A 15498-nucleotide genomic window follows, 5' to 3' on the forward strand; every position below is an offset into this window, starting at 1 on the left:
ATGTTGGAAATCCCTGGAATACAAAAGAGAGCTCTGGAGCAGACTGGGGAAGTTCTTGAGCTAACTTGCATGTTTGAGGCTTTCAACGTAGCAGGGAAAAATGCAAAAACATCACTTCTTCAAAGCCTTGTGTTCTACACAGAGACCTAACAATTAGATATGGGCACGAATCAGAAAAAAAAGAACCACGTGATTCGTGGTTCATCGCATTCCACAAACTACAAACTTCCATGAACTTTCCCTGGTTCACAAATAGGTTCGTGGTTTGTGGCATTTCAAATGCCCGGCACCAGCTGCTGAAACTGGCGCGGAGTGTTTGAAACTGACAGCCCCCTTCTCCTGTTGCCTGGAAGCGGCAGGAGAAGGCTGTCAGTTTCAAAACACCCCATGCAGGCTTCATCCGTGCGGGGTGTGTGTAAATGACAGCCCCCTTCATCTGCCACTCACAGGTGGCAGGAGAATGGGTCTGTCACTTTCACACACCCTGCACCGCCTTCAACCAATCGGCTGAACCCAGTGTGGGGTGTTTGAAACAGACAGCCCCCTTCTTCTGCCACTCATTAGCGGCAGGAGAACGGGGCTGTCACTTTCACACACCCCGGGCTAGCTTCAGCTGATTGGCTGAAAGTGGCGTGGGATGTGTGAAAGTGACAGCCCTCCTTCTCCTGATGCTCGCCAACTCTGGATTGGGATATTCCTGGAGATTTATGGGGTGGAGCCTGGGATGGTGTGGTTTAGGGAGGGAAGGGACCTCAGGAATGTATAATGCCGTAGAGTTCACCCTCTAAAGCAGCCATTTTCTCCAAGGGAACTGATCTCTGTAGTCTGGAGATCAGTTGTAATTCCTGGAGCTCTCCAGTCCCCTAGAGATAAGAGGTTGGCAATTCTAGCTGAATTCATTTCTAGTAAGATTCTATCTTTCCTGATGTTTCTGGCCAGAAGCAAAACCCATTTTAAGATTTCTATTTCCAGGCTTCACGGCACAGCTATGTGTTATGCCAATTGACTTTTGGTTTTATGATCAGGTAACTACATTGAAATGCTATGAGCAGACTTTCTGGTGTGTTTGACTGGTCTGAGGGGAAAAACTTTTTACAATCTAGAAGCTACTTCTCTTAGTCATATAGTACTTTTAATTTTATAATAAGAAAGATTAGAATGTAATATTACCAGAGGGGGGAGTGACACAGGTTTCAATCATACTAATCAAATGAAGTAAGGACTATAAAATCACATCCTGTTCCTTGCAGCGTTTTTTCCCCATCAGGCCTGTGGTGTGAGGGAACAGCCTCCTCAATTGCAACCCATTTTTATTGCACTGCAGCATAACAGCAGGTGCAAGATGAGTAATTTGGTTTGGATCTAATCATTCTTTACTTGGGATAGATGTCAGTAAAGAACTATCTTGGCAAACTAACTTATTTTAAAGATCAGCCCATCATTTATATGAAATGTACATGAAGGACCTGAAGTATAAGGCGCAACACACAGGTGAAGAACCTTATAGATCACCCCTCCCCCAAGTTTCAGTATCTGAGAAAATCTGATCCATTGCATCAGAGTCAGGGAACCTTTCTTTCCAGATGGCAAACATTCATTATTTGTGTCCTTAAGCTGATGGATTTTCTTGGTACTAATAACACTCCATTCTTGCCTTATTTTTCGATCTTATGTTATCACAGTCCAACAGATGTTTGGTCCCTCACCAATTCATAATTTATCCAAAAATTCAGTGAGATATCACCTTAGTATGTGCCATCTTCCAAGTAGTGCAGCTGTTTGCAACTGTCCAGTTGTTACCTTGCCTATACCAATATCGCCTAGATGTTTAGTTAGTCCTTTCAATGATGATGATGATTATGTTATTATTATTTAGATATTATAATTTAGATATTTATACTCCACTGTTCTCCTCAATGAGAATCCAAGCATCATATCACATTACTCTCACCTTCTCCATTTTATTATTTTATTTTTTATTTTACTTCAGTTATACCCCACCTTTCTACCCAATGGGAAGCCAACATGGCTTACATCATTCTCCTCTCCTCCATTTTTTCCCTCACAACAACCCTGTAGGTAGGTTAGGCTTAGAGAGTGTGATAGGCCAAAGGAGCTTCCATGGCAGAGCAGAGATTTGAACCCTGGTTGTCAAATCCTAGTCTGCCACTCTAGCTATCACATTACACTGGCTCACAACAAAAACAACCCTGTGAGGAAGGTTAGTTTAGAAGAAGTGACAGGCCCAAGGTCACCCAGCAAAATTCCATGGGGATTTGAACCTGGGTCTCCCAGATCCTAGTCCAGCACTCTAACCACTATACTAAGTAGGCTTGCCCCCTTTATTTTGCCTCAAAACAACAAAATCTTTCATACCTGTTGGCAAAATACATACAGCACAACTTTCATCTTCCCAGAACCTTTGCAATACAAAGAAAAGAGGATTTATCTCTCGTTTGCAATTAAGTAAAGGTCCTGCTTCTGCATCAACTGACAAAGTTATTTTTCTTTTAAAAAAAGAAACACTAAGCATGAGTTACTGCACTCTGGGACAAAATAAAGCAGCCCACATAAGCTTCTCAGTCTATATAAATCCAAAAGAATTTAAAAGGTTCAATTACATCCCCAGGGATAATATATGATGATATCATTTGCGAAAGAAGAGCAAATTGAGTTCATTGCATTTTGCATTGCTTTAAAAAATGGCTGTCAGAGCAACACGTTAAAGTGCTTAGAAAGGAGCATGTGTCTTCTTAGCGCTGTCTTATGAGCTGCTACTTTTAGTGCACCGAGGCAAGATGTGCTTCAGCCAGATTGGCCCATTTGGGGCCCAAATCGGCCAGCGGCAAAGTGTGGGAGTGCTCCTAGGGCAGCACAATGACATCAGTGACATCATTGCACTGCCCTGGGAGCAAGCCCAAGAGGCCTGTTCCTGTGCCTTCCTACCCCGCCAGCCAGGTAAGTGGAGGCAGGGGGCAGAGGGTGAAACCGGGAGATCCTCCTAGCAGCAACACAGCTGCCAGCCAGTGAAAGTCCATGTGGGGCTCAGTGGGGGTTGGTATGGCCTAAGCCAGGTGATACTCCACCTTCTGACCTAGGTAGCGGCATGAGCCCTGTGGGTGGGACGAGGAGGATGGGGCTGGAGCTGTTGATGGAGAGGAAAGGGTTTCCAACCTCCAGGTCTTGGCTGGAGATCTCCTAAAATTACAACTGATCTCCAGGCCACAGAGATCAGTTCCCCTGGAGAAAATGGCTGCTTTGGAGGGTGGACTCTGGCATTAAACTGGGCTGAGGACCCTTCTCTCCTCAAACGCTGCCCTATCCAGGCTCTACCTCCCAAATCTCCAGGAATTTCCCAACCCAGAGCTGGCAACCCTAGGGGAGAGATAAAAGGGAATTACCTGAACCAATCCTGGGAGGAGAATGGAGTGGCTGGCCAGGGCACTGAAGGGCCAGCACTCCCAGGAAAGCAGCACAGAGGACCAGGGTGCAGTTTAACTCCCTCTTGTCCTGCCATTCTGAAGCCTGAGGAAACCCCAGCGTAGCCCAGCAGGACAGCTGGGAGCCAGAAGGCAGTGCCAGTTGACAAGAACCATTACCCACCCTCCAATTAGTAAGTTTTGGTGCCATTCCTTCTCATCCTTATCCTGGTTGGGAAGTTAAAGCACACTTAATAGTCTAACAGCAAACCTCTGTTAATATTATGAACAGAAAAATATTGTATTATGAGCAGTAAACCCATGTTAATATTAAGAACTGTCAGGTTAATATTTCCTAATGACCGAGCAAAGTAGTGAAAAGGTGATTTTTCCTTCCTTCCACCCTTTACATGTATGTGACCTGTATTAATCTGTATTACTAGTAAATAGGGTTGCCAGTCCCACAGTGTGGGAGGGCGGGGGATCCCCTGCTCCCAGCCTCCACCTCCCACCACTACTCACCTGGGCGGCAGTGGGAGAAGTTGTGGGAATGGGCCTCCCGGGGTGTGTTCCCAGCACAGTGCAATGATGTCACTCCCAGGAGTGATGTAATTGCACAGGCCCCAGGAGTGCTTCTGCTATTTGCATCAAGCCAATTTGGGCCTCAAACACGTCAATTCTTTAAGAATTGGGCTGACATGAAGCACAGAAGCACTCCCAGGTCCTGTGTGATGATGCCGTCTTGGAAGTGATGTCATTGCACTGTGCCAGGAGCGCGCATGCTTCATGTATGCACAAAGACATCCAAAAGGTAAGTGCTCAGTTTCCCCTTCCACTGGGAGGGTAAGAGACCTGGTAGCTCTATTAGTAAATGTAGAATTGTTGTAATTCAGGGGAACCGCCAGACCCCATCTGGTGGTTGGCAACCCCACTTATATAGCTTAAATAAGCTATATAGGCATATAAATTATTGAATGGTGTAAAGAAAATGAAGAGTGAGAATTTTTTTTCTACCTCACTGCTATAGTTCATCCATAGTGAACCTGATTGGCAGTAAGCTAAGACAGCCAAAAGGAAATACTACATCACACACTGCATAATTCATTTATTAAATCAACTACTCTAAGAGGTGACATACACTGGTTCTGAAAATGGGAGGTTTAAAAGGGGATTAGACAGATTCATGCAGCTGGACAGGTCCATCAGTGGCCATTAACTATGATGGCTAAATTGAGCCTCGATGTTCAGAGGCAGCACATGCCTGAATGTCAGTTGTTGGAGGCAACTATGAGGGAGAGGTGTTACCTTTATTCCCAGCTGGTAGGATTCTCAGAAACATTTGGCTGGCCAGTGTGCAAAATAGGATGCTGGACTGGACTGATTTTTAGTTTGATTTGATTCTTATGAAAGCTATAGCACACATATTTACCTTATCCTCTTTTTTACAGAGGGATTAAAAATATAATTCAGCAATTCCCCTGCTGCTTCTGCATCTTTACATAAACGACTGGATTTTAAAGTCTGCAGGAAGAAAGGAGACTGCAGTTTTCCTGTGTTGAGGGGAAGGCATTCTGTGCATGCTCAGAAGTATTTTTCTTTCAGGATTCAGCCTGTGCTGAAAACAAGCTCTTGAGCTAAACCCTAGAGAAATCTTTGCACAAACTGACTTAAGTAGTTATGAAGGTCAACATTAGTAGAAACAGATTGTAGTGGGGTAGCTATGTTGTGCCACCATAAAAATAACAGCACCGTCTGGGAACTCGGCTACCATGCCTCCTCTCCATGGAAGATTATTAAATCTGTTCTTTAATAATCCTGTCCTTTCCCCTTCACTGTTTCTTACCTAATGCACAAATCTGTTCATGGTATCAGGGAGCAAAGTTATTTGTTTTATTATGATATTTGGTTTGAATTGGGGTCATATGGGGAAGAGACCAGACAGAAGCTTTGCCCAGGGCCCAACAGTGGCTCTCAGCAGCCCAGAAGATCTTGTCTCTTACCAAGACAATGAGCTGGATTCTCTGGCTCTGTTCCACTAATGTTGTTCCACTAGGGTTGGGGTTATGTTCACCTGTTCTGGTAGCAGTGATCTTTTGCTGTGGTGCAAGGAGGCTTCCTCTGTCCCAGGGAGCTTTTCTCAGAAGAGCCTTTGCATCAGAAGAAGGCTTCTTGCTCAGGAGGAAAGAGCTGCTGTGAGTAGAATGGTTCTCTGGGATTCAACTCTGCAGTTTCAGTATAGTGATTTGCTATGTTGATCATGGCTTGCTGTTATTTTTCCAAGTCTTTCAGACCAAATTTGGTCTCTATCTTGTTGAGTATTCGGAATGCAAACTACCTGATGTTCAGTTGTGTTGATGAGAAGATAAATCAAGAGAAGCTGCAGTTTTAAAAGTCCCCTTCTTTTTTGCCCTTTTTATGCTCAACTTGTACCTGCCATGTAAATAGTTGTGTGCTGGTAACAACAAATACATACAAAGATTCTCAGATTTCCCCACTAATTTTAAAATAGTGGCAGTGAGTTAAATGACTAATGAGTTAAAAGAAGGATGGTCAATTAAAACCATAGGTAGTGGGGAAACCTCACAAAAGGCTTGGGGTCCAAACAGATTAAAAAATGGTGGAGGTCAATGGTCAGCTCCTTCCAGCATTTGAAAAAGATTAAGAGAAGGTGCTCTTTGGCCACAATTCACATCAGGACTTTATGGAAGGAAAAGGGGATTTAACACTTCCCAGTGTCTTTACCTTGTTTCTTTAAGTAACATACTGTGTGCTGATTTTTACTGTATTCCAGTATTATCCCCTGTATAAATACTTGTACTACTTTTCAGAAGTAGTATTTCTGCTTAACCATGTTGAATCTGGGTTTGCTTCCTTTTTCCCCTTGTGTGTAGTACATTATAGCTTTCTTTTTTGTTTCAGCTCAGGTCTCCACTCTATCAAAATCATTTAGAATCTTAAGTGTCTGTGATCCTGCTTCATTTTATGTCATCTGTCAGTTTGATAAGAAAATCCATTCCTTCATTCCAAGTGGATACTGAATAGCACAAGGGTGAACCAGACCATTTTACTTTGACAGCGACCCATTAATAACTATTGCTACTATTCCATTGGAATCAACTAAAGAGGTGCCTCTATTTGTAGCATCTAGCTACTAAATGGAAGGCTTTGGACATCAGATTTCTGGAGCCTGCCCTCAGATCCAGTTAGGTTCAGACTGAGAAATTTCCAAAGTCTGAGCCTGTTTCTAATTGCAAATGACGGAACACATCCCTACTAGAGTGGTCACTCCTCCACACTGCCCCCTTTGCCCATAATATTTTAATACAAGGGGGAAGGCTCACATAAGGCTACTGGAAGGGCTTGAACCCTTGAGACCATGAACACAGCTGTGAGCATGCACATCAGCATTCAGAGTCACCAAGAACCATGGCAGAGACATAATGGACATCCTCCTCCAGAGATGCATAGTTCTGCAGTGCTTCTGCACTGGTAGTGGCCCAGTCACTCCTGAAGCAGAGATGCAACAGAATTACACATCTAGAGGGAAGTGGCTTGGAAAGAGGCAAAGTCAGAGTTCTGGCTAGTAAAAGTTTCAGTGGCAATTTTGTGGATAAGAATTGTTCAAGACAGTTTGCGTATAACTGTAAGGCATCCTCCACCCACTCCAGACAGCTGGAGGAAGCTTTCCTTTTTAAAATATCTTTTTATTTTGAAAAACGTAGTAGTAGTAGTAGTAGTAGTAGTAGTAGTAGTAGTAGTAGTACTAGTAGTACTAGTAGTAGTAATAATAATAATAAAGGGGATACATAAAGAAAAAAGGGATTGTATAACAGTTGTGTGACTCAGAGATGGTTATATATAGCAGAATATATAAAACACAAAATATTTTTCCTACCATCCCCTTCATTAAATTTCTTAAGACATTTTCGATGAGATACAATGATACTGATATTAAGATACATTTATACTCAACATTTTAATTAAAAATTTGATAACTAATCTATTTTACTGATTATTGCTCTTAGTTATTCTTAATTTTCAGCTACATGATCAAAAAAAGCTTTTCATTTTCCCTGAAATTCTAGAATTGGCTTATTATGTATGTAAGATGTTAATTTTGCCATTGGCACGTATTCGCAAGCTTATTCATCTGTTTGGTCAAATCTGGACAGCATTCCGCCTTCCATTTTGCTGCATATACTACTCTTGTCACTGTCACCATATATTTAAATAATTTACTATGTATTATTAAAATATTACTTGGTGAGATGTTTAATAACATATTTTAGGGTTCAACACAAAGAAAAACTTTAATATCTTTTGCATTTCTTTGTGTATTTCTATCCAATATTTCCTTGCTTTCTTGCATGTCCACCACATGTGATAGAATGTTACATCTGTATATTGACATTTCCAGCACTTTCCACTGTAATTCTTATTAGTTTTTGCCATGTCTTTAGGAGAATATTTTATACCAATTCTCCTTCAATATTTGACATTCTGTAAATTTGATTTCTTTAGTTCATACATTTTCCCACTGGCTCATACATATATTTTCTCTGAAGTTTTGCATCCATTTTATAATACATTTTTTTACTTGTTCTAATTCTGTGGCATATTGCATGAAGCTTTTATATAGTTTTCCTAATTGGTGTTTTGAATCTCCCGTAATTAGTTGTTCAAATACTGTTTTCTCTTTTAACCAACTATCTTATTTAGATAGTTGATCTTTTAGACACCATTTGATAATAAATCAGCCATGAAATGTTTTTTTCCTTGAGCTCGAATTACTTGCCATTTTTTTTATTTTTTAGAGGAAGCTTTCCTGAAGGCTAATACTACCTTGTTATGCAGGCAAGCATGACCATCAGGCAGTTATACAACACTGGGGACCTTTGGCCTAGGAATCTCTCTGTAAAAGGCTTGGTAGAGGCAAGAGCCACTAACCAGTCAGCTACTTGAATTTCTATGCATTCACACAACATTATTATTTGCTGTTTCCTTGTTATTCTTAGGAGATTTGCTGTTTCTGTAGTTAGACTTTTGGCTGAAATCCTAAAACCGCTTATTCAGTCAGTGGACTAATGCAATGGGAAGAAGGTAATTTTGGAAGTGGAGCCAAGATTTAAAATGAGAATAATAACTCTACTAAAATAAAAACTAAACATTATGAATACATTTGGGAAGTTGGTTAGTATTTAATGTGCACTTTGATTTGCTTCTTAGTTAACATTAGTAAGAACAAAAGATTGCATTGGTGTAGGCCATTTTTCTAAGTATCTACAAATTACTCTCCTTTACTGACTCATTATTTCCCCCCCCCCCTTCTGCTCAATTAACCAGGACCCTGGAGGTTTTTATGGTTTGTTTAAGCATACAACAGATGCTGGATATGTTTTTAAAAAAAGAAGAAGAAATTTAATTATGACAAATTTGCAAATTAAAAAAAGAAAACGCAGCATTTCTATTTTCTCAGAAATATATGTTGATATGAAAAACATACATACTAATAAAAATTGTATTTTCCACTTCATTAGCTAAGATCAAACTAAAATGCTAGAGAAAATGGTATTTAAGCATGGCTGAACTAAACTTTCCATAAACCTTAATGACCACAATTATGTAATTCTTTATTTCTAAAAATATTCCTTTAAAATACTGTGAATTTAATTTACTTGAGAAAAAAGGCATGACTCCTACAATATGTTCCTTTCATATGCTTAAATATGCTGACTTTTTCTTCTCATAAAATATTTCAAAAAACTCTGAATATTTAGTAAGGCTATTCTTTAACCAACCTGACCTGGATGGTCCAGGCTAACTTGATCTCCTCAGAACCTGGAAGCTAAGTAGGGTTAGTCCTGGCTAGTACTTGGATGGGAAACCACCTAGGAAGGCAGGCAGTGGCAAACCACTTATGTTAGTCTCTTGCCTTGAAAACCCTATGGGGTTGCCATAAGTCAGCTATGACTTGAAAGCACTTTACACTCACATTCTTTAACCCCAGCCAGACCTTTCTAATATGGAGATTTCATTTGACCCAAGTAGTTTGGTTTTCTACTATATTCCCCCATCATTTCCCCAACCTGAAATATAACTGAGGAGCCACAGTTTACTCCACTAGCAACACTTGCATGGAGACATCAGTACATATAAGTTTTTCCAGTGGGTAAATAGTGGCTCCCTAGGGATATTTTAGGCAGGGAAAATGGCAGAGGGGGAAGATTTAAGCCCCATCTTCCCTCATTCGGTTGTACCGATCTGAATTGTACACACATCAGAAGGTCCCAGAAAGAAACTCCCAGAGCATATTTGTCAGAAGTCAAGGTGGGTGACATACGGACTTTGTGATGAGTGAATCACTGGGCACTATAGATGCACAAACTTGGTAAAGTTTGTCTTGTGTGAGCCACTGAGCGCTGAATGGATTGTGATACCAGCCATGTCTTATTGGTGCCTGTGCTATGAGATGCCATTGGTGCACATATAGACATTTTGAAAGTGCGTATTTCTGAAGTGCCCACCCACCGATCATATCTCAGCTGTTAGAGTGCCAGAACAAGCACCCTGTGTGGGTACTAGAAAACTGGTCATTCTGGTCAAAGACTAGTTAGGTAGAGAGTCCTGCATGATTTTTAAAAATCTGCACAAGGCTGTTGTCATGTCTGTTCATACAAACTGCATTTTCTGCTGGTGGTGTGTAGAAAGGTGCCTTTTGCCCTCCTCTGGTAGAAAAAGGGAAATGCACAAGTGACTTCTTAGGCCATTCTAATACAGAATGGACATTCATCTATGCCCTTGGGACATGTTTTGGAAATCAGACGAGCAAAAACTGCAGCCATGTAGTAGGAAAATTGACAAACAATGCCTAGTGTAAGTAGTCATTAAATAAATGCCTAGTAACAATCCTGTCCGTATCTCATAGAAGCATATGTGATCTACTGTTCACAAATGGATGCAGCTGGTGGGAAAATCTGCCTCACAGTGAGGGAGTGAAGCGGGGAGGTCTGTCAAAATCCCATTTAAGCTGTCTTCCAAACTCACTGTTGTAGTAGCTAAAGGGGGATTTTTTTTTCCAGGAGGATTTGAGCATGATAAGGGAGATCATGATCACAAGACATTCATTTGAGCCAGGGAAAGGGAACAACTTGGACATTAAGATGGATTCAAGAGTTACCACTTTGCTTTGTGTGTGTGTGTCTGTGAATCAGCCTCTGCTGATACATTTTTAAACTAGAAATTTTCCTATTCTAAAAACAAGCCTTTGATCTTGCAACAGAAGCACTCATCATGATACATGTGGTATAGTGGTTAGTGTAAGACTAGGATGTGGGAGAACCAGGTTCAAATCCCCGCTCTCCCCTGGAAACTCACTGGGTGACCCTGAGCCAGTCACATACTCTCAGCTTAACTTTCTTCATAGGGTTGTTACGAGAATAAAATGGAAGAGAACAATGTAAGCTACATTTGAGGAAAGGAAGGGTATGAAGGGTATGAAGTAAACAAAATTAAAGAGCCTGTTTTTCAAAAACTATTTAGATGAGGCAAATTAGCACTCCAAGTGGAGCATTGCATCCACTGAACCCACCTTGGATACAGGCCTGAATGGAAAGTTCCAAAGAACATATGGTTTCTGTTTCTGGGATCACAAGAGAGCTGTTTCTGTGCCTTCTCCATTTCTACAGCTTTCCCCTACATATCAAGGAATAAACCCTCAGGTTTGTACAAAGTCTTGTTCTAAAGAAAGAGATGTAAACCATGACAAAATATCTCTGGCTAGACTGCCAGTCAACCTTTTAGAATATAAAGCAACTTTAAAATTCAAAAGATGCTGGTTACATAGGTGAGAACAAGATGTGTTTGAAATTTCAAATAAATGTTCATTGCATGAAGTTCATGGACAAGGACTGCCTATTGCCTTTTGAAGTCCACTTTTCCCAGGATGACTGCTCTCTTTCATTCTTCTTTCTTCTTGTCTTAGAAGGAAACTTGCATAATACATGCAAAAGATATTTCTGAGAATTTAAATTCATCATCTTTCTAAGCATAATAGAAAGTAATTTTAAGCAAGATACAGCTCAAGGTTTCCATTTCCCAGTCATTATGATTGTTTCACATGCTCTGAGAATAACAGGCATTTGTAAACCGATCATTGTAACTCAATGTATTTTCAAAGGCTTTCATGGCCAGAGAACGATGGTGGTTGTGGGTTTTCCGGGCTGTATTGCCGTGGTCTTGGCATTGTAGTTCCTGATGTTTCGCCAGCAGCTGTGGCTGGCATCTGTCTTTTGGTGCTACACCTCTGAAGATGCCAGCTACAGCTGCTGGCGAAACATCAGGAACTACAATGCCAAGACCACGGCAATACAGCCCGGAAAACCCACAACAACCATTGTAACTCAACTTTGCTAAAAGCTTTCCATCAACAAATTCAATGTACATCTCTGTGCATTAATATTTTCACTAATTTGTCACCCAGGATGTGTGGGCATCTCAAATATTGTTCTCTTTGTGATGGCGAGATCTAGGAAACCTAGATACTTTCATGCTCCCTACACCAGCCTAAGAAGTGGGCTGCACATTATCCATGGGGATATTATCCAAAACAGCATCTTCTGGAAGATCTTCCCACTCACAACATGGCATTGTGTTAGGAGGCAAGCAAATTATGTGAATGCGGGCAAGGAAACTTGGTGCATTGCATGGCAGATATTGTGTAGCATTACATCGGGAAGACGAGTGCTGCAGCATGATCACTTTTGTTGGCGAAATGTGTGATTTGGTTCTGTTAATTTGATACAAGACAGCATCGCTCCAATCCTTTGGGACTAATGTGGCAAATTCTGTCTAATGAACTAGGCTTCCACAAATACATTGCCTACAGGATTCCTTCTCATTGAATCCCAAATAGGTTAGTATTCTGTGCTTTGCTTAAAAATTGAGGCCATAGGTTATTTCATTGCAGACTTAGCAATATTAATCTCAGGTGTATTAGAAACACTTATTACAGTTACCCAGCTCATCAACATTGTAATGATGGGCATTTCAGTATTTAAGTGGCCATCTTTTTAAGAGAGAAAGTAGTTGCTTATGAAACCAGGAAAGATGTGCCTTATACAAATGCTGCTTACATCCATTCAACGGGTTTCTCAGAGCTACCTGCACAGAGAGAACCTGACTGCATGCCTGTGGAAAATCTATGTGCCCAGGATTGCAGAGACGGAAACCTGATTCATCCAGTTGGCACCAGAGCACATGAAAATGACATTGACCATTCTTTTTAATGATCACATTTTTAACCTGCCCTTTCTCTAAAAATCTCAGTCATGAAAATGGTTTTCTCCTCCATTTTATTCTCACAACCCTGTGAGATAGCTTAGGCTGAGATTGGATAATTGTCCCAAGCGTGCCCTGTGAGTTTCATGACTGAATGGGGATTTAATCCAAGGTTGTTATCTAACACTCTAACCACTATACCACACACATTTTACACATTTGCTTTTTTTTGTTTTTGTTTGAAGTACGCTACCTGTCCTTGGTCTGCCATTTGAGATAGCAGGGATCAGTGCTGTATGGTGATCATTCACTCATGGATTCCACATATCATGTATATTGAATCAACACAATTACCATCCAGAAAACCTGGCTCATGGAAAAGCTATAATTTGTCTTCAAAACTAAAACTCTTATAGTGCCATCCTAAGCAGTAATACCCTTCTGAGTCCCTTGAAGTCAGTGGGCATAGAAGGGTGTAACTCTGTTTAGGACAGGATTGTTATATGTACTTGTAGGTTCAGCCATCATGCTCTTTTTCTGTCAGACTAACATCATGCAGCTCCTCCCCTTTTTTCAAATGTTCACTTTCCAGAAACTTCTTTTGATTAAAAACAACAAGCTGAGGCCTGCCTAATTTCCCCATTAGATTCTGTGTAGTATTTGCGTTCACTGGATCTTTCTCCAAGGGTTTTCTGTCATTTTAGAGAAAAAAACTATTGAATTTGCACAAATAATTGTACAGGCTCAGCCCTTCCCTCTCCCCATGCATCATTTCTAATGAATAATGCCTTACTCTCAGTGCCAGCATTATCTGATATGAGGTTTCGTTGGCCCGAGGGGGTAGGGTAGTGTCATCGTCATTTTGACAACTCCCTTCCCAAAAAGGTTGCTAGGTCTTTTAGAACTTAGGGGGATGATGAAGAGCATGAAGTAAGAGTGAGCATCTAGAGATCTGTCTGAATGATTAAGACCTTATTGTTATTTAATATGGGGAAGGATCTGCAGCATGTGCTCACTTTTTACTATGTTATATGTTTTGGTGGTGTGTTTTTAATTATGGATTGAGGGCTTTTTAGAGCCATGTTTAGGGTTGCTAACTTGGGGTTGTGAAACTCCTGGCAATTTGGGAGTAGAGCCTGGGGAGGGGGGTTGAGTGATGGGAGAGACCTCAGCAGGATATAATGCCATAGAGTCCACCCTCCAAAGCACCCATTTTCTTCAGAGGAACTGACCTCTATAGTCTGGAGATAAGTTGTAATTCTAGAAAATCTCCAGGCCCCATTTAGAGGCTGACAACCCTCATATTGTAGCACACACACTTCGAAAAGAAGAAAATAAACCACAAGATTGACCTTAATATTTTAAAAGTTATCACTTCTTAAACATTTTGGATGCAAGATTGTAATGCAGAAGAACTGTACAGAAAATCTGGTCTCCATGTACCATTTGTATAGCTCTCAATTTCTCCCCCTTTTAAAAAAAGGGTGCTGGTAGAACTTTTAATGTAACATGCTCTCAGTTTTACAATTCTCCATTTCTGTGCTGAAATAATATCAATGAATTGAAATTGAAACTATTAAATTTGCTGATATGTTGGCAAAGGTTTGCATATACAGTGGCTAGAAATTGAGGAAAATGTGGAATGACAAGGGGATAAAACCAATCAATATTTACAACATAATAATAAGCCTATATAAAAGATTAAGCATATTCAAGACAACTCACTTCCTACCCTGGTGCGCCTCCAGAGGGCGCTGCTGTGGAGGAAAGCCCAGATGAGGCAGCCACACCTCCAGAGAGTGTGCTGTGGTGGGAATCCCAGGTCGAAATCAGGCACAGAGCAGGCGGTAATTCATGCCCCCAACCTTCACCCAGCTGGGATAAGGAGGGGAGCAGGTGACAATGCCCACCCCACCTTCACCCAGGTGGGATCAAGAGGGAGCAGGTGGTAATGCCTGCCTACCCTTTACTCATTTGGGATCAGGTGTGGAGCAGGGGGCAATACCCGCCCTCCATCTTCACCCAGCTGGGATCAGGAGCGGAGCAGGTGAAAATGCCTATTCCTTCTTCACCCAGCTCAGATCAGGAGCAAAATAGGTGGCAATGCCCACCCACCCCCGTTCACCCAGCTGGGATCAGGAGCGCAGCAGGTGGCAATGCCTGCCCAGCCTTTACCCAGCTGGGATCAGGCGCTGAGCAGGTGGCAAGGCCTGCCCCTTCACCCAGCTGGGATCAGGAGCAGAGCAGGTGGAAATGCCTGCCCCCTTCACCTGGCTGGGATTAGTAGCGGAGCATGAGGCAATGCCCATCCCCCTTCACCCAGCCTGGAACAGGTGCAGAGCTGGAGGTAATGCCCACCCCCACCTACGCTTGGCAGGGATCGGGAGTAGAGAAGGTGACAATGCCCATCCCTTTCACCTGGCCAGGATCAGGAGCACAGCAGGATACAATGCCCGCCCCACCATTCAACTTGCTGGAATCAAGCACGAAGCAGGCGGCAATGCCCCCCCCCCACTTCACCCATCTGGAATCAGGCGCAGAGTAGAAGGCAATGCCTGTCCCTTCTTCACCCAGCTGAGATCAGGCGCAGAGCGGGCAGCAAGGCCTGCCCCTTCACCCGGCCAGGATCAGGAGTGGAGCAGGTGGCAATGCCCACCCCCCTTCACCCAGCCAGGAGCAAGTGCAGAGTAGGAGGTAATGCCCGCCCCCCCCCCATTCAACCGGCTGGGATCAGGCACAGAGCAGGTGGCAATGCCTGCCCTGCTTGCACTCAGCTGGGATCAAGTGCAAAGGAAGTGGCCAT

At 42.1% G+C, this 15498-nt stretch overlaps 1 protein-coding gene across 1 annotated transcript in view; it reads left to right on the plus strand.

Annotated features, from left to right (window-relative positions):
* KCNH1 (potassium voltage-gated channel subfamily H member 1) overlaps positions 1 to 15498 on the plus strand; it is a 402220-nt gene that overhangs the window by 68662 nt on the left and 318060 nt on the right. The gene's annotated exons all lie outside the window — the stretch shown is intronic.

Source organism: Eublepharis macularius, chromosome 1 (assembly GCF_028583425.1).
Source record: "Eublepharis macularius isolate TG4126 chromosome 1, MPM_Emac_v1.0, whole genome shotgun sequence".
NCBI classification, from domain to species: Eukaryota; Metazoa; Chordata; class Lepidosauria; order Squamata; family Eublepharidae; genus Eublepharis; species Eublepharis macularius.